Raw genomic sequence first — 23,478 nt, 5'->3', positions numbered from 1 at the left:
CACTCAGCAATTCACTGTAACAGATTATTATAGCAAAGCCTGTATTAGTGGATAATTTTATATTAAAAGGAAGTCCAGAATTACCCATGAAATCCACGATAATCTCATGTGCACCTTCGAATGACTTGTTAAAGACTTGCACTGCTGTAGAGCTCACTGTCTTTCATCTTCTTCATGTCAGAAATAGATGAATCCAACATGTGTCCACTTTGAAAAACAGCATGCACTAGAAGAAGAAAAATGCTTAGAATAACATTGCTGCTTTAGCATACTATTCTTATTTCTTTTCCATGAAATATTTACCAGTGTGACTTCTTTCCTAGAGATTCCTTTCTCACATTTCCTTATTAGAAATGTAAAGTGTCATTTTAGCTACAGTTTGTGGGCAAATATCTGTTTCCAGTTCCTTGATTTGTAATCTAGTTTACTTTTTTATAAAAGGAAGTGAATAGATGCAGGAATCCCCAGGTGATTCAAAATGCATTTCTTAGTGACTGTCTATTTTTCTTAACACTTGATTCCTCCCTTTTATGTATATTCCTAAGTATTTAGCAAAATAGAATCAGTGTGATTATTTGCATAGCATTTGCCTATTTTTTAGTTCTCACCATCTACATGAAACACGTGGATAATGGATCACCAAAAAGCCAAACACTTTAGTTTCACCTCAGGCTGCTTGAGCTCTTCCAAGATGAATGGATGCATGATTTCTGCTGCAGCATTTTGTGAACTGAGGTGGTTCTATCCTCACTGGTAGTTATGCAAGGTCTTTATGAGTATTAGCAAGCATGGCAAGTACACAGCTGGACAGAAATTAGTTACTTTGGTTCATTCACTGGACAAAGATTCAACTTGAAAATGATTTACAGCTGATGAATCTGCCATTTTCTGCCACTTACTTAATAACTAGACACCCTGCTTCATAGAAAGGGGAAAAAAATCAGGAATGGTCTTGCAATTAAATCCACAGTCGGCATTACCTTAAGCCTGTGTCAGAATAAGAAGAATGTCAAGGGCGAAATGAACATTAAAGCTGTTCCACTCACTGGAAACCAAGTTCCTCGTTAATGAGTTACAACCATAAAGCACTTGTAAGCCATACTGCCCTGTTTCATTTCCTCCTCCCCTGTGTCGCTCTGCTGTGGCTGTGTGTTGCTATTGGAAGTGGGGACAGGCAGCCAGGATACCAGAATGAAATGGAACAGACTCCCTTTGCTAAACAGTTAAAGTAGTCCTGACTACAAAGAGACAGCATGCTTACCTTTTCCATTTTGTTTCCTCCTGATCTCCTTTGCTGATGACACTTGTACTGATAGCACTGCTGTTTCCTTAATGAAATGGGAAGTTTTGGTGCATTCGAAAAATTTTAAGACTAGCCACCATAAAAAAGAGACAGTAAAAGGAACATTAAAGGCTGCCAAGCCAAATATCTATAAACAACAGGCAAGACTATAATGATAGAAACGAGAATGTGCATTTGCATTCTAGTAGCTAGTCACAGAACATACTGTTTGGGTGGAATTTCTGCCTAACTAGGAACAGGATGGGGATGCACAGCCCATGAGTAATTGGTCACTCTTCACTTTTCAATCCTCCTTCCTTTGCTCATAACACACTACTGAAACCCTGATCTGAAGGCACAATTAATAATTGCTTCCCAGGCCGTGCTACAGAAGATCTGCCTTATTTAAGCACATCACAAACACAATTTCTTTTTCACAGTGTCTCTCTGGGAAGAAGAGAATTGCTGTGAATTTCTCATTTCACAGCTGACAGCTGAGAAGTAGTCAGCAATACCCACAATATTTTCATAAGTCAGGCAGCCAGCTCTTGAGCAGGCAGTCTGGAAGAGAGAAACACCATCAATAACAACTTTAGAGAGGCCTGATTTAAGCAGCTTGTATGAGATTGCTGTGAGCCAAGGATAGAGCACAGTTCTCTATTAAAACATCTGTCTCCTTGGCTATGCTTCTTTCAGCTCTTTCTACCAATACAGCTAGAGTCCAACAGCTTCTTTCATTCAATAAACCTGACCCATTCCCAAAACATGTCCATGTTGTTCACCATTTGAGCTGAAAATTAACAAGCAATCACATATTTAAAAATCCTGAAATAGAAAGAGAGCAGATACCTGACTTTTTGTTGTGTAGGCCCATAGGTAACAGAAGTCAGCATTTCCTTGGATCTCAACAGCAAAAATCCAAAGTTAGCCTTTTGGTTTTGGCTCCTTAGAAGCCATCCTGACAGGTTAGGAGATAGCAGGTCTCACATCTCAGTGACACAGGTCAGCTGGACTGGACAAGCACAGATGGTCTCATGTCAGCTCAGAATGCCCCAGACTTTGTGACCACAGATTATCTCCTCAGAATAAACTAAAGTGATATATGAACAAAGATGACTTTGTGATTCAGTGATTAAGTTCCTTCACCTTCGTGACGTGCCCAGTAACCCATTCTCACTGATTCATCTCAACATTTCTAGTAATTTTTGGTTTTAACAGCAGAAAATGTTGAGAAATTAGAGAAATGAGAAATCTTGTTTCACTTCAGGATCACCCTTTAACGACAAGGCTGCCTCTAGTTCTATTAATAACCAACTTACCTAAACAACATGTTAAGAAACTGAAAAAAGCAAAACCTTTGACGCAGAAGGAAGTGAGAAGCTCATGCATGCTAGACTTCTCCCAAACAGGTTTACAACCCTCAGCTCCATAAGGCGGAAAAATATTAAGAAGTGGGGCATAACCAATGAAGTAACCTCTGGGGCAAATAGTACTGAAATTATTCATTAATTGTTTCATTTCTTCACCGTGTAGCTTTAAAAAACAAAAACAAAAACAAAAAACCTGCCTGACTTTTTATGTTATGTGTGATGAGGAAAAGCCTCACCAGGTTCAGCTGGCATCCAGCTGGCAATGTACTGGCTAAGGAGTGACACTGAGCCCCTGCCCTCCCCTGCAGCCTTCCTGGCTCCAAGCAGGAGCTTGTCCAAGGGCACAGAGCTGTCTGTGTGGGCAGGGGGAAACAAGGAATGGTGTGGTGTGGCCTGGGAGGAGAAGATGGGAGATGGAGCAGCCATCAGCAGGGTACCAGCAGGGTACATGCATGAGAGAGATTTCTTCTTGCTGGGTCCTGGTGTGGGACAGCCTGGTCTATAAACAGCCTTGTCTCAGGGGCACTGGTTGGGGATTAGGATGTCATAGAGTCATAGAATCATAGAATGGCTTGGGTTGGAAGGGACCTCAAGGATCATCATTTCCAACCCCTCTGCTGCAGGCAGGGCTGCCAATGTCCATTGGTTAGAGATGTGTGTTCGAGGAGATGTCTGAGCTTTGCTTGAAGCTGCAGCTGTTTTTAATACATCTGCTGGGTTGTTTCGCAGTCACATTGCAGAGGAAACTTGGTAGTTGGTTGTATACAAAGAGAACTGCAAGCTCATCTCATGGAATGTTGCATTTCACACACTGACTTCATTCATAACCCAATCAAAGACCTCTGTGGAGAAATAATCTCAACCCTCAGCCCTGCTAAACTGTATTCTGTTGATCTTTTTTTTTTTTTTTTGCTGCTTTTTGAAGTAAACCTTAGTGAACAATGAATTGCTGCAACTCCATTGAGCTTTACTCTTCCCCCATGTCAAAAACATATTGGAAGAATGACTCTTAGCAGAGAGAGACCATGGGGTCCAAGGAAGGAATATGTCCATTGCAACCCTCCCTCTGTGAATCCCTTTGGAAATGCATTCTGCCATGCTGAAGGTAAACTGTGTCATATGTCCTATGCCACATCCATCTGGCTGACCTATCAGGATCAAAACAGAAGGCAAAACAGATACTGAATCACACATACACAGAAAATGAAATTAAGAACAACCTAACTTGTTAGAGATGTCTCTGTGCATCAGATTAATATGCAACTTCAATAACACCAAATCACAGAATTGTAGGGGTTGCTCCTCAGACCTCCTCACACAGTGGCTCTGAGTTTCTCTGTACCCGTGACAGCACGTGAAGGAGAAATTGTACAGGAAGAGGACAGCACTGTTATGTTAACCTGTGTCACTAAGGCTGTGTTGTCTGTGTTATATTTTCTATGTGAGATAACAGCTTCCCTCCACTAACTGCTTTACTTCAGTTCTGGGTGACTGGTTTGGCTGTAAGAAGCAAAATATAAACAGAAGTTATCATTTCTCAAAATGATTTCCTTCTGTCTTATTTGTGCTCATTACCTTTCCCTTCCAAAAGACTTTTCCATTCAAGCATGCCCACATTTTGCAAACACATACACACACAGGTATGTAGAGACATGCATGAGTACACACATGCCAACATACACATATGCACCAGTTTTCTGTAGCATTCACTAAAACTGCAGATGCTACTTTAGTGCTTTCATCCACACCGTCCACTATACTGTTTTATTAGAGTTGGAGGGTTCAGTTTATTACTGTTGTAATAACGTCAGGTAGCACTCCAGTTTGTGGCTGACTGTAAGTCCTGCAGTGCACAAGGACTCCTTGAATTCTCCCTTCTAAGGGTGACTCAGACTACAGGAACTTAAGCTGCAAGTAATTCATGCTCAGTTACCTTTATAACTTGTCTTTAATTAACCAACCTGTGCGAGAAACCTGTTCTCCAAGCTGTTCAAAATGTGGCCATTCAACATTAATCCATGGTCTTGCACTATATCAACAGTCACCAGCACAAATGATTGCAGCTACTTGACTTTATTAGTTTGGACAAAAGTGAAGTCACTGTAAATAAAGGAACATTGTTTCAAGCCAGTTTGTCCTATGAGCGTGGTAATAGTCCTAAGGCCAATTCAAACCCAAGTTCCCAAAGTGGCTTAGCATACTAAAGGCTACTAATTACATACATTCTGAGCTGATGAAATTGGTTATCTCTAAAAACAAATAGGTCCATTTTCTTGTGGTAAACTTGGGTGGAAGCACTTGCCAAAACAGTTTGTAAACTATACAAACTACTGGGCAGTAATAGACCTAGATTATAGCTGAGAGTCTCTGCCTTCAGGATTATTCAGATTCTTCCTCTCCTCCTAGCCTCTACTTCTATACAGTATTGTTGAATATCATCAACTGCCTGCTTAATTCCAGAAATAAATTCTTTTTGTTTATGGGTGAAAACCTCATGTTTTATTTTCTTCACAATCAAAGCTTGCTTGTGGATTTCTCTGGAGTTGCATGTTCCCACCTCCACACTTATCATGCTGCCATCATGGTTGTGCCAACATTGCTTGTTTGCAGGGCTGCCTTGTAAACTGGATTCATTAGCTGACCTGGGTAGAAAAAGGGAGGAGAATTAAGAATGGAGAGGAGGGGAGAGGAGAGGAGAGGAGAGGAGAGGAGAGGAGAGGAGAGGAGAGGAGAGGAGAGGAGAGGAGAGGAGAGGAGAGGAGAGGAGAGGAGAGGAGAGGAGAGGAGAGGAGAGGAGAGGAGAGGAGAGGAGAGGAGAGGAGAGGAGAGGAGAGGAGAGGAGAGGAGAGGAGAAAGCTAAAGTGAAGCTCTGGCTTACCTCAGCATCACCTTCAAAATCATCTTATTTCTTTGATGAAGGAAATACCTTAAGTTTCCTCACTGTGGCTCAATTTGAGTTCTAATTCAGGTCAGGAAGCATACTAGACACTATCCAAAATCCCAGCCATCCTCACTCAGCCCTTAGGCAGCAAACAGAAAACATATATGGTAAGTCCAGATGTTGCACTTATTCATGCAGCCCCATAAATCCACCTTTCACACAGAATGCCCAGCTGAAACCCATGTGCACTCTGCTTGCCCAAACTTTACAACTGCGAGCAGCCAGTTGCCTACCACAGCTCTGAAAAGAGATATTTACTGTGAGAGACATATGTTCACATAAATTATTTGCAAATCTGCACATTAAGTCATTCAAAAATGATCATAAGATGTCACATTTGAAGATGTGCAGAATTTAGCAGGCCGATAAATGACATCAGCCCCTGCAGACGGACAATGCGGTAGTTCTGACTTCTTTGGTCACTGTTGCTCTGAAATTAGCTGCCTCCAAATGGGTAGTATGTTGGGTTTATGTGGACTGCTATAGTGATGTCTGCAAGAAGAGATGAGGAGTTTTTTCCACATCAGACTGAAACAGGTCCCTCCAGGCTTCAGGCTGGTGCTACAATCTATAGACGGGGGGCCTATGTGGCAGCAGTGGATGAAGTCTGAAGGAGCCATAGCCCATAGATGCCTCTGCAGGAGCAGCTCCCTGTTGGAGCTGCAGCCCATGGAGAGCAGCCCATGGTGGGGCAGGAGGACTGGGGGAGCTGCACCCATGGGGAACGTGTGGAGCACTGTGCTCCTGGAGAGTGGGCCCTGTGGTACAGAGCCGTGTTGGAGAAGTGCTAGGAGAGCTGCAGCCTGGGGGAAGGCCACATGGGATCAGCTGGGGAAAGATGGCGTCTGTGGGAGGGACCCCATGTGGAGCACAGAGTGACCATGGATAAGCAGCAGAGATGAAATGTTGCAGACTGACTGCTGCCTCCATTCCTGTTCCCCTGTGCTGCTCACTGGGAGGAAGATTGAAGAGTCAGGGTAAAGCAGAATCTGAGAAGAAAAGAGATGGGAGGGAAAGTGGTTTTAGTTCAGTTGTTGTTTTTCTTCTTCCTAGTCTATTTTTAATTGGCAATAAATTACATTAATCATCTCTATGTTGAGTGTTCTGCCTGTGGCCGTAATGGACGTGCTATCTCCCTGTCCTCACTTTGACCCGCGAGCTTTTCTCATCGTATTTTCTCCCCCTGTTCTGTTGAGAAAAAGGAGAGAGTGGCTGGGTGGGCATCAGCCAAGGTCAGTCCACCACAGATAGACAAAAACATAAAGCAGGAGTAAAGCCAATTGCAGGGGTAAGAAGGGTATGCCAAAGTCCAAAGTAGGGAGTGCCCTGGGCTGATTCTTTGCTTTAGATCAGACTTGCCGAACTTGGTTTTCTACAAGTCCTGTCTTCGCTCCACCTAGTTGTGGACAAGCCAAAAAACAAATCCAAAGGCCAAGCTTTTCAATATGTACTTCAGAACAGGGATTTCTACATGAAGAGGATTTACATAGTTTGGAAGTACATCAACATGGAAACAAGGACCTTTTACCTTCCAGCAAGAAAAAAAAAACATCTTCCAGAGAAATATTTAACTTTTTCTGCTTTCAGACAAACAGTCCAAAGTGGGTGAGGATGTGCTTATTTTGGCAAGAGTCTCCCAAACTGAACTGTTTTGTGTGTGGTTAGGAGAGCTGGATGCTAGCTCAGTAATTTGCTAGTGGCATCTTGTGGTGAGCAGTTCTTGCGTGGAGACTGACTAACAAGCCAAAATGTAGGTCACCATGGGTGGAGTTCACAGCCTTCCAGCTCTGCTGAAGTCAGGATGCAGAAGGTACCTCTACAGAATCTGGAGTTTGTCATGAAACCTGAATACTTGGTCACTGTATGCAAGCATTCAGAATGAGAATTTAATTGGGTACTCATTTCCATGTAATGGGCTATAACTCCCAGTCTGCTCCTGAATTATCTGTTATTTAGGTGAACTTAAGGCCATGTGCAAAGACGTGGATCTTATTCTTCAGGGTTTAAATGTGCATGGGTATTTGCAGTTATTAAAACATACAAATAAATAAATTCTGTTAATAAAGATGACGCTCATTGGTCATGTTCCAAAAGAGAAATCTTCCAGCTCCTAAGCTCTGATGGCCATTTGACTGTGAAGGCTTTATCGCTATGGTGGGTGACAGCATGAAGTTCTCCATCTGTGCCTGTCGCCTGTGGCCAAACATTCAGTGAGGGCAGCCAGGGGAAAGCACACATTTCTCAAATGGCTGCTCAAAAGAAGTTGTGTGGCAGTCTACCTACTCTCTGCTCTTCCTGACACAGTTGTTTCAGGGGAATAAAAACAACAAAAACCCACCACCACCACTGACAACAATCAAACAAACAGCAGCAATTAAGAAAAAGAATCATTTTTCCAAACAAAGAAGCCAAAACTACACACCCTTTTATGCCTGCACACCCTCCGCAGCTGCCTTAACTCCAGGCTAAACCACTTCTGTATATCTGCGTAATCTTAAACTTAGCAAATTAGAAAATAAATGGATGTGTATGCATTTGAAACAGCACTTTCTCCCCCAGGCTTTATCTCTCTGTAACCGCTGAGGTTGTCTGACAAGGCTGTTCCTTAGAGTCCTGCTGGAAAGGTTTCAGCCATTTGCTGAGCGTTTGATGTACCATTAGGATTCTCATTGGGATGCTCTGGGGGGATTTGTGAAGAACTGCTGCCCCTGGAGAAGACATGAGCAAGTCTCTTCTATGCGCAGTGGCTGCACAGCCCTGGAGTTACTACTGCATGTAGTACCTCTCATATATCCCATATCAGGCTTACTACCTGGAAAGAAAAAACAGCTCTACTTGTCTCTCTGACAATAACAAACCCATCACAAGAGCCTGAAAGTGGGCTGTGTGATGTCTGTGTGAGATGTACTGGTACGCTGCATGATAAAAAAAATATCTTGTCCTAAAGAGTTTAAACAAGCAGAACTTTTATTGCTACCAAATAATGTAAACAGAAATTTGTGCCATAGGGCCTCTGTGTTTGTAGTCTACTACCTGGTGGAATAAAGATTAACTGCAGACAAAGGTATTGCATGAAGAGGAAGCATGACTGGCACCAGCTCCAGCCTTGTATCGGGATATATTTTACAGTACATGTCTGCTGAATACAAGCAGGCAGAAGTGTTGGGCACATTCTCCCACTATGCTGGTCCCTCCAAGGTGCGGAGAGAACTCAGTTCATAAACCCGAAGGTGGACCTAAAATAGCAGCAAAATCATCAACACAGACTAGCTAAGGGGAGCTGGGGAAAGAAGTTACTGGGCACTAAAGAAACATCTCAGGTAAAAACGCAGGAAGAGGTCCAAGAAGAGGTAGGTGCTGTGGGACAAGACAGGTTTGTTGCCAATTGATGTGGGCAGCCAAATTCCACCCTGGTGTCACATTAGGCATCTGATAGCTTTCCTGGATCAGCTGTGATGGACTCTTTGGAGTTTGCACAGGAAATCTGTGGTGGAGTAGAAAACGGATCTCTGGTTTTCCAGACCCCGGAGCCTTAACCACAGCCTCCTCTTCCTCCAGTGACTCTGATTGCACAGGGCTGTTCCTGTGCCATAGCCATTTATTCCTCTGAAGAGCAGAGGTTGGCCTTTCCAACACGAAATGCACACCTGTAGTCCATAAATGCTAATGATACAAGTATCGCTTCATTTGGAAAGTACAGGCTCCCACCCAAAAACACTGACAGCTGGAGTTTATTTTCTTTAAGATCAAACACCGAATATTTTAATAGGCTTTGTCTCCATAATCTGTTTTAACATCATGGTTAATATCTGACAATTAGGCTAAATTAACAACCAAGAGTAACTGAAAGGCTGAAGCATCCAAACAGACTGCCACGAAGTTACCATCAAGCTGTTTGCTGTCAGGGGAAGGTTTTCTATCATAAACAAATATGTTACTACTAATGCTGATGTGTAACAACCTAGGGACAGCAAGGGGGCCTTTGAAACTTCAAATACTGACTACATAATGCAAAAACTAGGACTCCAAATGTAAAACTTAGAGGTGTTTCTCATTCAAATATATGTATTTTTAAAGTGTAAAAAGTAACAGCAAAAACCTGCACTGCTCTGCCTCTTCTTGGCTCCCCGCAGTGATCGCTGATGCATGCTCCCAACCTCTGCAGTTACCCCACCTGTCCATCCAGCACATACATGCCCAGCCAGTGATTGAATCCAACAGAATCAGATTTCATACGGTGCTCTGGTACCTGAAGAGTGATGCAAGGGTGAGACAATGTACAGGAAGGAATTTAAACCTGATCGAAAACCAGTGAGAATGCACAGTGTGAGAAACAAGGGGATGCACAGATTGTGTTTATATATTCAGGCTTCATTAAAAGGACGTTCAGTTAAGCACATCGTTAAAAACAGTCCCAGAGGTTCTCGGTTCCTGAACTAATGGTGTTTCAAACCAACAACCTGCAGATACTGAAACACCGCAGAATTTCCATTGAGTCATTTGGACAATACAAATGTAGTATTTCAAGCACGATATTTCCTAGTAGAATCCTTAAAAAAAAAAGATAAAATAAAATACAAATCTACTGTTCTCACTGTTTGCACTTAATGAAAAGTTGTTAAAGGAAGATGGCTGTGGGTACAAATATTGAAGACATTGGTGAAGGCACAGATTTCTACTTCTGTTGCACAGCACATGTTGATCAGTACATAGACCTGCTATATTTCCATGCAACCAGATCCTACAGTACATTGAGAGAAGACGTCTTTGGCCTGTCCTTTCCATGATTCTTCCTAAGTTATTTAATTATGGAACTGTATCATATCAATAATACAGTTTCCAGTGAGCACTGTTGCCTTTCAGCTTTCAACCTGTGGTTTGTAGATGCTGAGGGTGATGATTTGACTGTTACTGGAAATAGTGCTGTCAATACTGCTGCATTTGATGCATCATGGAACCAAATGGAATGGTGGAATCACACAGTGGCTGAGGTTGGATGGCACCTCTGGATCCAGTTCAACCCCATGAAGAGGAAAGAAAAATGCTCAGGACTATGCCTAGCTGGGTTTTGAATATCTCTAGGAAGAGAGATCCCACGACATCTCTGGGCATCCCTGTGCCAGGGCTTGGCCACTTTCATAATAAAGAATTAATTAATTTTTACTATTTTAAATTAGTTTTTTTTTCTTACATTTAAGCAGATTTTCTTGTATTCTAATTTGTGCTTATTTCCTCTTGTCCTTTCATTGGGTACTACTGACAAGAATCCAGCTTTGTCTTTTTTTCCTCCCCCCATTATATTTTTTTGTTATTAGAATTAGGATTCCATCAGTAGGGAGCTACAAAGAGGTTCTGCCACTGAGTCCAACGACCATGTCATAATGTTATGTGATTATTAGACATTAATATACCTTATTTCTTATTATTATGTCTCTGTTACACCTTTCCTTTAGATATTTCTCTACATTGATAAGACACTCCTCACCCAAAAGGACTTCTATTTTCAAGATTTGTTTATTTTCTTCCTGTGAAATTGATGGTTTCCTAAATGCTGGCCCTAATTCCAGAACAAGTTTGAGTTCCACATGGGACAACATTATTATCCTTAACGAACACATTATCACTCTCTACAACTGCCTGGAAGGAGGTTGTGGCAAGTTGGGTGTTGGCCTCTTCTCCCAGGTAAAAGCCATAGGATGAGAGGAAATGAGCTCATGTTGCATCAGGGGAGGTTCATGTTGGATATTAGGAAGAATTTGCTCTCTGGAAGAGTGGTTGAGTGCTGGAATGGGCTGCTCAGGGAGGTTGTGGAGTCATGGCACCTTGGAGGTATTCAAGAAACATTTAGATGCTGTACTAAGGGACATGGTTTAGTGGGAAATATTGCTGGTAGGTAAATGGTTGGACCAGATGATCTTGGAGGTCTTTCTCAACCATGGAAAGGCTATGATTCTATGACTATCAGATAAAATCTCAGGAATGATATGACGAACAAAAATATGCTGTTTTAACTAAGTTTCTTTTCCTACTCACTATAAAGACCATATGTCTTTTAAATACAAAAAAAAAGGAAGCTGTCTTCCTTTAGGCAAACCATGTAAGAAAGGTTCTGAAGGGAAAACAAAACAAAACAAAACAAAAAACAAGAGGTGGAATATGGATGACATTTCATCATAATTTTAAGCACTTGGTTCTGGGAAGCAATCCAGTCCATGTGACATATTGCTCAGATGCTCCATACAGTCACTAGAGAGTAATCAAATTGAAACACTTCCCCCTCTTCTCTGGCAGCATACTGCAGTGACTACACACCCCAGCAGCAATTCAATCTGCTCAAGGTCGTGGTTTCCCTCTTTCACTGACATGGAAGTAGGAGGAAAGTCGTGCCCCTTCCTTCATGTGGCACCCAGACCACAGAGCCTCCTTGGAGGATGGGTGCCTGAAAGACCAATGCCAGAGCCTCTGCAGTGTTCACAGTCACCCTGCAAAATACAGGGATTTTGGAATACCTGCATAATGCACATACTGCATCCCAATCAGAAGTGCATTTCAACAACCACTTGGTGAGGACAGTCTGTGTGAACACGCTCTTGGCTGACCTTTGGAAGCCAGATAGCAACTAAAACCTGTGGAACCAGGTAGAAAGAGGAAAGAATGTTCCTCATGATAGCCTGGCAGCTGGCACATTTGGCTTATGGCAAAGTAGAATTGATGCTCAGATCCTACTTCTACACCATGCTACCTGCTATGGGATAAAAGCTTGCTTCTCTTCTGCCACGAACATGACGTCCTATTCTCCAAACACATCAATCTTCTAGAAACTGTGAGCAGCTCCACCTCCAACTGTCACTTCTTTGGCTGTGAATTTTCCTAGTACAGCTCCTCGGAGGCTTCTGTCTTTTTCTGATCCTAACAGTTGGATAACTTGCCCTGACTCAGTAAAACCCAAGCTTTTTTAAAAATAACAATATTTGTATTGCAAATTCCAGCACGTCAAGGGTAGGAAATAATAGATCTGTGCCGTCTCAGTCTTGTTCTGTTTTCCATCCATTACTGTCCACTGTTCTGTCAGTGAGCATGGGAGCTACTTAATGTAGTTATAGTTCTGACATTAATGTCAACACTGCCCTATGCATGCACTGAAGGGAAAGAATTACAGCAGCATAAGCAATTAAATCATTTCCTCTTCCAGCACTAGCTTTTGTAACCTAAATAGCAGGCCCCTCCCTCCCTCCCTTCCTCTTTCCCTCCTCTCCTTTCTCCTTTGCTTCCTTCCTTACTTTCTTCCTCCATCTCTTTCTCCCTTGAATAGAATAGCATCCAGTAGAATTTGGAGCTCTAAGCCTTTTATACTGTACACTGAATTGAACTTCAGGCCTGTCACCATATTCCCAGAAGGAAAGCTGTATTCTTAAAGCTGCGGTGAGGATGCAGAGCTTGAGCTTAAAAGGAGCATTGGTGTCACTTCTGAGCTGCTGCTCTTTCTCCTTTGTGCACATGTTGGACAACTTCTACTACATGTGCTGCTGCTGAGGCATGGGGTAATTCAGTACTTGGAACGTGGGCCATGTCAGCGTGATAGTAGTCTATCCATTTCTGCTTAGGAGTGGGAAGAAAGAAGAACCGTTGTCTCCAGTATCAAGTTATTCCTGAGAAAAACTAGAATAAGAGCGTATGTGCTGTGTGAAGGAGGTAACCTAAAATCTTTCTTTCAGTCTTCCGGTTTTTTTCCACTTGAAATACAGCTTCGATGTCTTTGTTCTATACAAAAAGAATTCAGTGCTTTATGTTTGGAGAAGCAACATTCATTTAACTACTGATTTTGTCAGTGAAGAGGTCCATTATCACTTTTTTTCCTGAGTAAATAAGCTAACTAGCTTGACTTCCAATGAAGTACAATTGGGCACTTTAGCACATTCCTATGTAAAACCCTGGGGATACATCACAGGTAAAAAAAAACTAAGATCTGTGGGAAGCCAGATAATTTTTTAATGAGAAACAAATGTGGAGCCAACACCCTCTGCTCATCGCATTCACTGTCCTACTTCTTCCTCAACAGCCTTCATTTGCAGTGTAAATAATGAGGTTCCTTGAATGAATCCCCGACTATTTTTGTTCCCTGGTTAGCTTGTGTAGATGAAACCTTAACATAGTTGATAGTACACTTTTTCTGAAGAGTATTTTGTCATCCACATGCTTGCTGTCTGCCAGGTCCAGCTGTACAACCCAGCCATCAGGATCAGAAGTCATTAGGACAGATCTTGTGCACAGTCAGAACCAATTCTCTCCTTTCCTTGGTAAATTATTTACACGGGATATACAGGAACAACATTTTATTCTGAGACATGTACCCTGGTATAAAATACGGTCAAAGCTATGGTGGACTGAGAGATGTTCATGGGAAGGACATACACACATAGAGGCGTCACACAATTTTGTTTCCCTAGGAATGAGGGTGAGTTGCACGTTGCATGCTTGCAGAAAAACAGATGGAAAACAGCATCAAAGAGGCTTCACATCTGACTGCTTCTTTGCTTCCAGGTGTGTCACACACAGCAGTGACTGTGGGAGAGCTCCAACAGGAGAGCTCCTGCTGTCAGCCCAAATGCATCACAGTTATCTAACAAAAGGTGCTGAAGGGGTACGAAATCTTCCTGCCAGTTCAAATGTGTTCATGGGAAGTTTGAAGGGACAATTTTATCCCAAAAGACCTTTTTCTTTTCTGATCAGGTGCAACCTGTCTTCTTCCAGATGGCATTAACATTTCTGTTCTGGGTAATTCAACAGAAATAGCACTGTGAATTCACATCAGACCTGGATTAGGCTTGCAGTGGGTAGTTACCCAGCTTTAATGGGAAGAGAGCAATCCGGGTGTACAGCACATTGTGTTTGAACATGCAGAGGATTCAGAAGTCATGAGAAATAAGCTCTTATTTCAAGCTCTTTCAGCAATTTCCTACTTCACCTTTAATAGTCCGTGGATCTCTTTGTCTCTTTTTTCTTAACTGCAAACTGGGGACAATAATTACTTTCCCATGTAATGAGATACAGATGACAAATGGGAAGCATCACTGACATCCAGAGAAGTCTTAGCCCCTCACTATTAGCTCACAGCTATTAATCTGTTCAGAAGTACCCTGTTAGTCTCAGAAGTTGCAAAAATGTTTGCTTCTGCTGTCGCATATGTGGCAGTAGATGAGAATTAACTCTTCTAAAGTTAATAGTAAAGCCTCGCTGAGTAAATGCAGAATCAAACCTTCCCAGTAACAAAATACCCCAGAGTCACTCTTGCAGAAGCTGAACTTTCCTCAGCCAATTCCAGCACCATTATCTTCTCCTGTGACAAAAGCTACTTCTCCTCCACGTTTTGCTTCAGGAAACCCTACAGATCTAACATTTCCCAATCCAATTTGTTTTCCCAAGTCAGCAGTTTAATTTTCTCACCTGGAGAACAGTTATGTCACTATCCTGGGTGTACTCACTCTACGATTTTCACATGCAGATACTTAGCAACAAGAAGCTTTCACCATCTGCTCCAAGGACGAAGATCACAGATTGATTATATCAAGCTATGTATCTATATAATATCTATTTTACTCAACTAGTGCTTAACAACTGAGTAGCCATTTCAGAGATCTGAAAAGTAACAATATAAGAAAATCTCACATACACGATTTCCAATGCTTGTAGATCTTTAAATGTACACCACATGCCACCTCACAAAATAAAATTCTCTAATTTTATTTCTATGAAAGTTTTATGCCACTTCTGCAGATTTCCAGCCCAGACTGCAGTTCTGTGAAAAGCTGCTGCTTTTGTGTAAGGCATGTCTTGTTTTCTGTTTATTAACATTTAAGGTCTGCATGCTTTTCTGGGAAAAAAACAGGCATTAGAGTCTGGGTCTCTCAGGACTTCAACTTAGAGAGAAGCCCTCAAGGTGTGGTCAGGAAGGAAGATGCTCCAGAGTATGGATGCATGCAGAGCACCCATGCCCCTGCATCAGAGGTGGCAAACTCTTGTACCAAAGGCACTAGTGAAAATATTGCAGCCTGTTGCTGCTGGGACCAACCCAGATCCATCAGTGACAAAAATGGCTCCATCAGTGCCCTGCACTGCCATGCTAAGTATGTAGCCACAGCAAATGCTAAAGATGGAGGATTGCAAGCTGCAAATCCTTGCCTTATAAAGACCACTTTGACTCCGGTTGGCACCCGTGCAGTATATACAGAGAGAAACTGAAGTGTTCCAGGCTCTGCTGTCACCCTCAGAGCTAAGCAATAGCACACAGCCCTGCGCCTTCCTCCTCTCCGGCCCGACACTCCTGGCTCCAACAGGAGTGAGAGCGAAGCACTGCCCTGGGTGAGCACACAGGCTGCAGCAGGTTGCCGGGCAAGCTGCAGTGAGAAGGACAGTGGTTGTACTCAGCTGTCAAACCAAACACCAAAGCCTTGTTTTCCTATGGTAATGAGCATTCATGCAGCCTTGGTTTCAGTGATCCACACCATGTTGGCTACCTGGCTGTAAGGCAGTCCGTCTCGCTCAAGGGAACTGCAGCAGGAAGGTGCCTAGGCATTTCAGCCAGCCTACCCCATGGCTGTCACTGTGGCTTGAAGGAAAAGTCAGGCTGGAGAGCTTTGCAAAGTGCCTTTTCCAGGTTGAGATCAGGAAACTCTCCTTTTGGTTACAAAAATGCCAGGCAACACCTTTCAGAGGACGCAAAAAGATTTGGCTTCTGGAGGTAATGGAATACTTGTGCCTTATCCATCTGTTAGCATCTGCTCCAGTAAGAAGACCCTGCAAGGCCTGTGCTCCACTTCTCTCTCTCATAAACAAAGATTTAGACTAAATATGTATTATTCGCCTAAGACATCTTGCACTGCATATGCCAACATACATCTTAGACTCAGTTCTAATTTTACAAGCGATTACCCCTTCTGTTCACAGGAAGGGATGCTGGTCACACCAGCATTTTTTTTCCTTTTTGGCTACATGAGTTGTTCTGACACAAATATGCAAAAAGCTCCTGGATCAGTTGAATTTTGTTGAAAGCCCAGCATCAGCTTCAGGCTTGTTAACTGATTTCCTATCAAAGCAGTTCTTGTTAGCTCATCAGTGCTGTATTTTCACAGCAAAAATTTTTCACAGTAAAACACTGCTGTAATTTCCCATAGGATCCAGGAGAGGATTGATCTCTATAATTGATAGCTACAATACAGAGAACCACAGAATCACAGAGGTTGGAAAAGCCTCTAAGATGATCCAGTCCAACTGTCGATCCATTCCCCCATGCCAACTAACCATATCCCTCAGTGCTACAGCTACCCTCTTCCTGAACACCTCCAGGGACAGTGACTCCACCACTCCCCTGGGCAGTCTGTGCCACTGAATTAACACTTTTCCTGAGAAGAAATTTTTCCCAATGTGCATCCTGAAAGAAAAATATGTTTACCATGCTTTGCTACTGTGTTTTTCACTTTACTGGGCCACTGGAGGCTTTAGAACCTCCAGCTGGAAGCTGACCATCATATTCCATGCATTCCACAGTGGGAGAAGTAGGCAGTCTGGGCCAGGTGGTTTCAAAATATATATATGTATGTATGTATTGGTATATTCTCTCAGTATATATACATACATATATATATATACATGCAAAACTGAAACACTTTCAGGGCACTTAGATCAGATACTTTTTGGTTAAGTAGAGTCAGAAGATCTGGGGAATCCTTAGCAATAGCAATGAGGGAATCAAGACCCAGAAAAAGCTGCTTATTTTAAATTGGATTTTTTTAAAATCTTTTTGTTCCCTCCCACAAAATAGCCATGTGTGTTCTGCATCCTGGCAAAAGACCAACAACAAATTCTTGAAAGACAAAGAAGAAAAACAAACAGCGGTTTAAATTGGGAAACCACAGATGGATACACAGCATACACAGATACAGCAAAAGCGAAAGCTGAGGGAGAGATTTCAAAAAACCAAAGGATTGAGCTTTGACAGAAGCAGGATGAAGACTTGCCTGCGGCCCAGAAGCAAGCTCAGACCATGAGCAGCCCGCTCCACACAGTTGCTATTTTTACAAGAGTAAAATTGTTCATTGCAAATACTTCAGACAGGTTGATGTGGTGTCTGCAGTTAGAATCCAGACTTCACAAAGGCAATCTAGGCATGCGGAATATAGGCCAGTGATATTCACCTTTCGGAGTGGGGGAAAAATGGTTACTTCGGGAAGAAAACAAACAAGTTCGTAGTCAGCTCAGCTAGTGGGAAGGACTGAAAAACATGGACTCAGTAAGAGGGACTCAATTCAGTTGCCTAAATAAGTTATTTACTGCCCTCAAGGTGCCCTAGGGGGTCCTTTTGGAACCCACTTGCTACTTTAGGAGGGCATGGGTCTGCTTTACCTGAAGTGCCCTCTGCTTTACCCTGAAGTGTATACGGATGTTCCTGAGCACCATAGGACTACAAGTGTGGGAAAAGGCCTTCAAAATCACCAAATGCAAGCATCAGCCTGACCTACCAAGTCCCATCACTAAACTGTCTCATCACTAAACTTTCTGCCATGTCCACATTTCTCATAGATACCTCCTGGGATGGGAACTCTAACTCTAGGTTTTCTGGGCAGCCTGTTTCAATGCTTGAGCACCTTCCCATGGAAAGGTTCTTCTTAAAGTCCAGTCTAAACCTCCTCTGGTAGAATGATGCCAGTCAGGACACGCTGGGTAGCAGCTGCCTGTGTCCAGCAAAACGATCTCGTTCCCTAGATATTATTTAGCAGAACACTCATGGGAGACAGACACGTCCATGAGGACTAAAGAAAGTAACACCAAATAAAATATAGAAATTACAGGGAAAAACAAACAAAACACACACAACAAGAAGTAGATGAACAGCAAATGGATAAATGCCATTTGAAAAAGTTAGAACAAAGACTTCAATTCACCACTGTGTATACTAAGGCATTAAAAAAAGGTGTTTGCTCTAAGGAGACTTGCATTAGCAATTATGGCCACCACTCTGGCTCAGAGGACAGTGGCCAGTGGTACAAACCCCAGCAAGAGGCACGTCATGAAAATGTATTCTGGGGTCCTGGGCAATCTGCTACATGCACCCCCATTTTGGGCAGCTGTTGGACCTGGAGATCTCCAGAGATGTCATCCAACCTTAGCAGTCCTGTGACGGTGTGGAAAACAGAGCCACAATGCCTCTGTGTTATTATCTATCATATCCTAACTATATAACGCAGCTGATGAGCATATAATTGATGTCATAGTCAAGGTATTTGCCTGAAATAGTATACCAATAATGGCAGTGGTTTACAGTGGACCGCAGCTTGATTCTTACAGGCTTATAAAACAATGCCTTTGCAAATCGTTCAGACATTTCACTTCAAGTGAAGGATATTCACAGTATAAATGTATTGTTTATAGTTGTTCTAAACCAGCTAGTCATCTAAGGACATAATAGTATGCAGATTTTAGAGAAGCCATATGTTGTTTGGAGAATAACTAAGCAGATGTAGAAAAGCTCATATTAACGATAGAAAAGAAAGGAATACTCAAGTGCCAGTGGTCTATAAAATAGCCCAATCTGGAGTGAGTTATACCAAAGGAATGTGTGTGAAGGGAGGAAAAGAAAGACAACATAACCATGCAGAGAACCCATTGCCTGTCCAGGCCATTCAGAAGAAGTAGTTAGAAATGCAAGATGAGATCTATAAGAACAGGGAAGATTGCCCAGCTAAGATAAAGGTGCACATAAGCAACCTGTGACAACAACTGAGTGAACAACTGAGAAGAATGTGAATAAACGAGAAGCATAATTTATGTAAGGAAGAATCATAAAGAAGGTGAAATCACATCTTCTCTTTAGCAACAGGTTTTGGAAAAAGTCTTTCTCAAAATGATCTCCAAGAGGAAATGGCACGAAAGACTGAAAACAGGGAAGGGTCTAGCTGAGGAAGGAAGGAAGGAAAGCAGGAAGGAAGGAAGAGAGGGAAGGAGGGAGGGAGGTGGGAAGGAGAAAAGGAAGGAAGAGAGGAAGTTTGCCACAAAGAGTAGGACGTATCTGCGAAACCTCTTTGCTGTTTAAGCAGCTGGGACACAGGAATACCTTCCTTGCCAAGGTCTTTGTGCCAGGATCCTTTGCAAGGGTTAGACCTTTACAGACCACTATTCTGACTCTGTCTGCTGAAGATTTTATCAGAACTTCATAGGAAACTGGAGCTGTTTCTTGACTGCTTTATTCACACAGTGGCAGGAAAACACAGTGAAATACAAAGGATAAATTCTGTGGCATAGACCATAAACAGGAGAAGAGATGTGCCAGTGAAGTAACAGTTAGAAATGCAGCAAAATGCATCTATGCATCAGCAGAGTAAAACAAAAGACCCTGGAAAAGACTTAAAATTAGGGAAAAAAAATTGCAAAGGTAGGTATCACAGTTGGGCGAGGCTGGTACCACTGTCATTAGCTGAAAATAAAAGCTAAAGCAAAACCTGCAAAGATGGGTTTAATTTGAAGAATTAGGCACTAGAGAGAAGTCTGGACTTTCTCCAGCGCCATTCAGCAGCCAAAGGTGTGAGCAAGATGAAAACCAGAAACCAGCCACAGCTAAGAAGTGTCCCAGATGCCTGAACGTGAAGCAGGAGTAGCGAAGACAAAGAACTACAGAGGTAAGACACACAGGTCCACAGCCAGCTCAAGGAAAGCACTCCCTACCTCAGATCACTGTGTTAGTTACAGGAAATGCTATGGCAATGAAGCTGATAGCATTATGCAGGGAAGATTTTCCAGCCATGGTGTAACGTAAAAGAAGCTCAACCAAGTGTGGTTTGGTTTAGTGGCCAAAACTGTAATACTGTGAAGAAATGTGGCATTCTGTTTGTGACACTGCAGGCCACATGACCTTAGTGCAGAGCATAAGCTGAATACCACAGATAAAAAATACTTCACCAACATAATTGAGGACATTTTGAAAGGATAGTGGAAGAGATTTTCCTTCCAGTTGAGCTCCTGCGTTCTCGCCAGATAGGACAACCCATTTACACACATCTCTGAGCAGGACGTGACCAAGGAAACATCCTTTTTGTGGGGGAGACAGCCTAACAAACATCACTGCTTACTGAACCACACAACAGCTAGCATCTGCTCTAAGTCAGCATTTAATGGGATTTCTGGAGAAAACACCCATGCTCTCTAGCATTATCTAGTGTATGTTATGAGATGTGAGAGCGCTTGCTTGTGCCCTTGCCAATCCCTGGGCACAAGGTTCTCAGTCTGCCATGCTTTGCAGACTCATCCCATCCCATCTCTGTTCTCACTGCAGTCCTACATGATGCAGAAGAGGAGGCGGCTCCATTCCTGCATTTAGCAGCCTTAAACTTATAAGGTGTTAAATCAGGCACATGGGATGCTAAAGAGGACGTGTCCTCAAAGATAAATAATCTCTGAAAGCAGGCTTTGATGGTGCAGTCTGCCTATGCTTCATGCCACTGAATGCTTAATTGGAACAGCACACTCAAATTTGCAGTTTTATTTCTCCTGAACTTGATGGTAGTCCAAGTATTAATGTAATACTACAAACAGTAGAAGCTGTAGTAGTGATCTCTAGAGATGAACATATTTGGAGGGGAAGGGAAGCAGGGAGAAGCTAAAGGATCTGTAATTCTCCCCATTAGCATCATCTGGTGTAATATGCACTCCAGGCCATGTAATACTAGAACATTCTTGTGACTGCTTCCAGCACAGACAGCAGCTGCATTTGGTCTCAGTTCAAAGGAGTGAGTCTGCATCTGTGTTCTTTGGGTAGCACATACTGGCCAAAAGCCTTCTGGAAATAAGTGTGAAACCACCTTTGCTAGTAGGTGAGGGAGCGAGAGTAGTGAACGTGATATGATTTCAATTTCCTACATAACTTGACAATATGACTTTTTTCTTTTTTAAAGATGAGAGTAAACCTAAATTAAAATAAATATGCAGAACCGTTCAGCAATGATTCTTTTCCAAAGGTCTGAAGCAAAATTTCCACCGTGTAAAATCCCATTACACTCGAGTGCCATTTACAGATTAGTTATGCCAAACATCATTTCGATTAGACCTTCAGGAGCAGTCATGGGTCACTGTAGTTCACATTTGGTAGTTCTGCTTTCAAAGCATTGCAACTGTCAAGAATTTCATTCATTCATTCAAAAGAAAAGAAAAATTAATTGAGTGCATTTCTTAATTGAGAAACACAGCCAAGAAAGTGGCAACATTTTAGTCAATAATTTCAGAAAAACGTAACAAAACAAAACCACAAAAAATAAAGCGCCTGCAACAGGCGCTTTAATAACATTGAAACAGGATTTCTTCAGACATACTTCTTTAGAAACAGGAGAATGTTGTACTTCTTTTAGTCACAGCTGTTCAGTGTACCTTCCATCACAACTCAGTTTGATAGCTTCTTGCTTTCAGAGCTAACAGTTGTTCAGAAACAAGGATTAATACGTTCAAGACTCAAATTGTTCATATGAGCAGAATAGATCTCGCATTTTTGTTTTCCCACATGAACATTTGTTTGTGACTTCTATGTCTGTTGTAGATTTAAAACATTGGCTTTGATACAAACTGTGCATTATTTATGACAGACTGGACAAGAGGCAAGTTGCTAGCATACTTACTGAGCTATTACTCAAAATGTTATAGAAATATCAACTGAAATGCCTTACCTCATAGTCAGATCAGTTTCAGACGGGGCATTTAATAATACCTGTGAAAAACCAAGTGATAGGTTTATGTAAAACTTGTCAAGGGAGATGTTTTTATACATCAAGTTAAATTCAGAACACTACTCCCCCAGGAAATTAGGAAGTGTCAGTATCCACTTTCATCCTGCTTTATCCTCCCCTCAAAAGCTGGCATTTCAACATTTCCTACATAAAGCCAACGCTAACCACCGCTTATTCATCACTGAGAATCAGATTTCAGCAATAGATGCAAATTCTGCTGCAGTTTTACTGATAATTGCACTAGTCAGCCAAGTTAATTGTATTTCTCACCAGCCGTTACTCTCCCACTCTCAAAGATTCCAGTAGCTGCATTTGACTTTTTAAAGATACATCCTGGAAAAGAACAGGGCACAGAATGCAAAGCTTTTAATTGGGAAACTTCACGGTAGAGAATCGCATTAATGCAATGATAGAGAATCTTTGTTTCCAGTCATCTCAATACTAAACTTTCATTTCCCATTGCTCCATTAACTTGAAAGGGTTTGTTGCTTCGAGTAAAGATATCCTGTTCTTTGCCACAGGCGTGGCAAGCTGGTCATACCACATCTTCTGTAACACATCAGCCAGGGAGGTCTGAGGGAGAGCACAGTGCTATAGTAGAGCTGTAACACAGGGACATCAGCATAATGGAGGACTTGGGAAAAAAATAATTGAAATCCCATCCTTTTTTTTTTTTTTTTAATAAAGCACATGTCCCAATGTAAAACACAAGTTTCTGGCAAGCTCTCAAATTCATTTCTCAAATTTAGAGTGCCTTCTTGTCATTCCTACATGCATCTGCAAACTACGACTTGGGCGAATGAGCTGCTGTAAATGAGCACACAGCCTGTCTTTCCTACTATTTTCCCTTGGGGAAAGGGCAAAGAAATTTTGACTTCAGGATCACCCCAACTCATGCAATGAGTAAGAGAGTCAGCCAAGCATCGAAGATGACACAAACGTCACCTTCCAAGTAAAACAGTGGTCTACCTTACCTTACTCCAGGATTAGATGTGTATTAACTGCTTACTTGACTCAGAATACTTCTTTGAATAAATTTTGGGGGTGAGTAATTTACAGACTGATTTACATTTAGAGTTGTGCCAATGAAACAGTCTAGCTGTACTGAAATATGACCCAAAA

At 42.1% G+C, this 23,478-nt stretch overlaps 1 long non-coding RNA gene across 1 annotated transcript; it reads right to left on the bottom strand.

Annotated features, from left to right (window-relative positions):
* Positions 1–4,175: 4,175 nt before the first annotated feature.
* Positions 4,176–23,017, bottom strand: LOC125690372 (uncharacterized). The gene is made up of 4 exons (XR_007375649.1): positions 22,297–23,017; positions 9,693–9,890; positions 5,531–5,672; positions 4,176–5,294 (listed from the first exon to the last, which is right to left on the bottom strand). It is a non-coding gene; the product is annotated as an uncharacterized LOC125690372 (long non-coding RNA).
* Positions 23,018–23,478: the final 461 nt, after the last annotated feature.

Source organism: Lagopus muta, chromosome 3 (genome assembly GCF_023343835.1).
Source record: "Lagopus muta isolate bLagMut1 chromosome 3, bLagMut1 primary, whole genome shotgun sequence".
Lineage (NCBI taxonomy): Eukaryota > Metazoa > Chordata > Aves > Galliformes > Phasianidae > Lagopus > Lagopus muta.
Note: the sequence above shows the minus strand (reverse complement) of the source record. Positions and strands in the feature narration are given on the sequence as shown.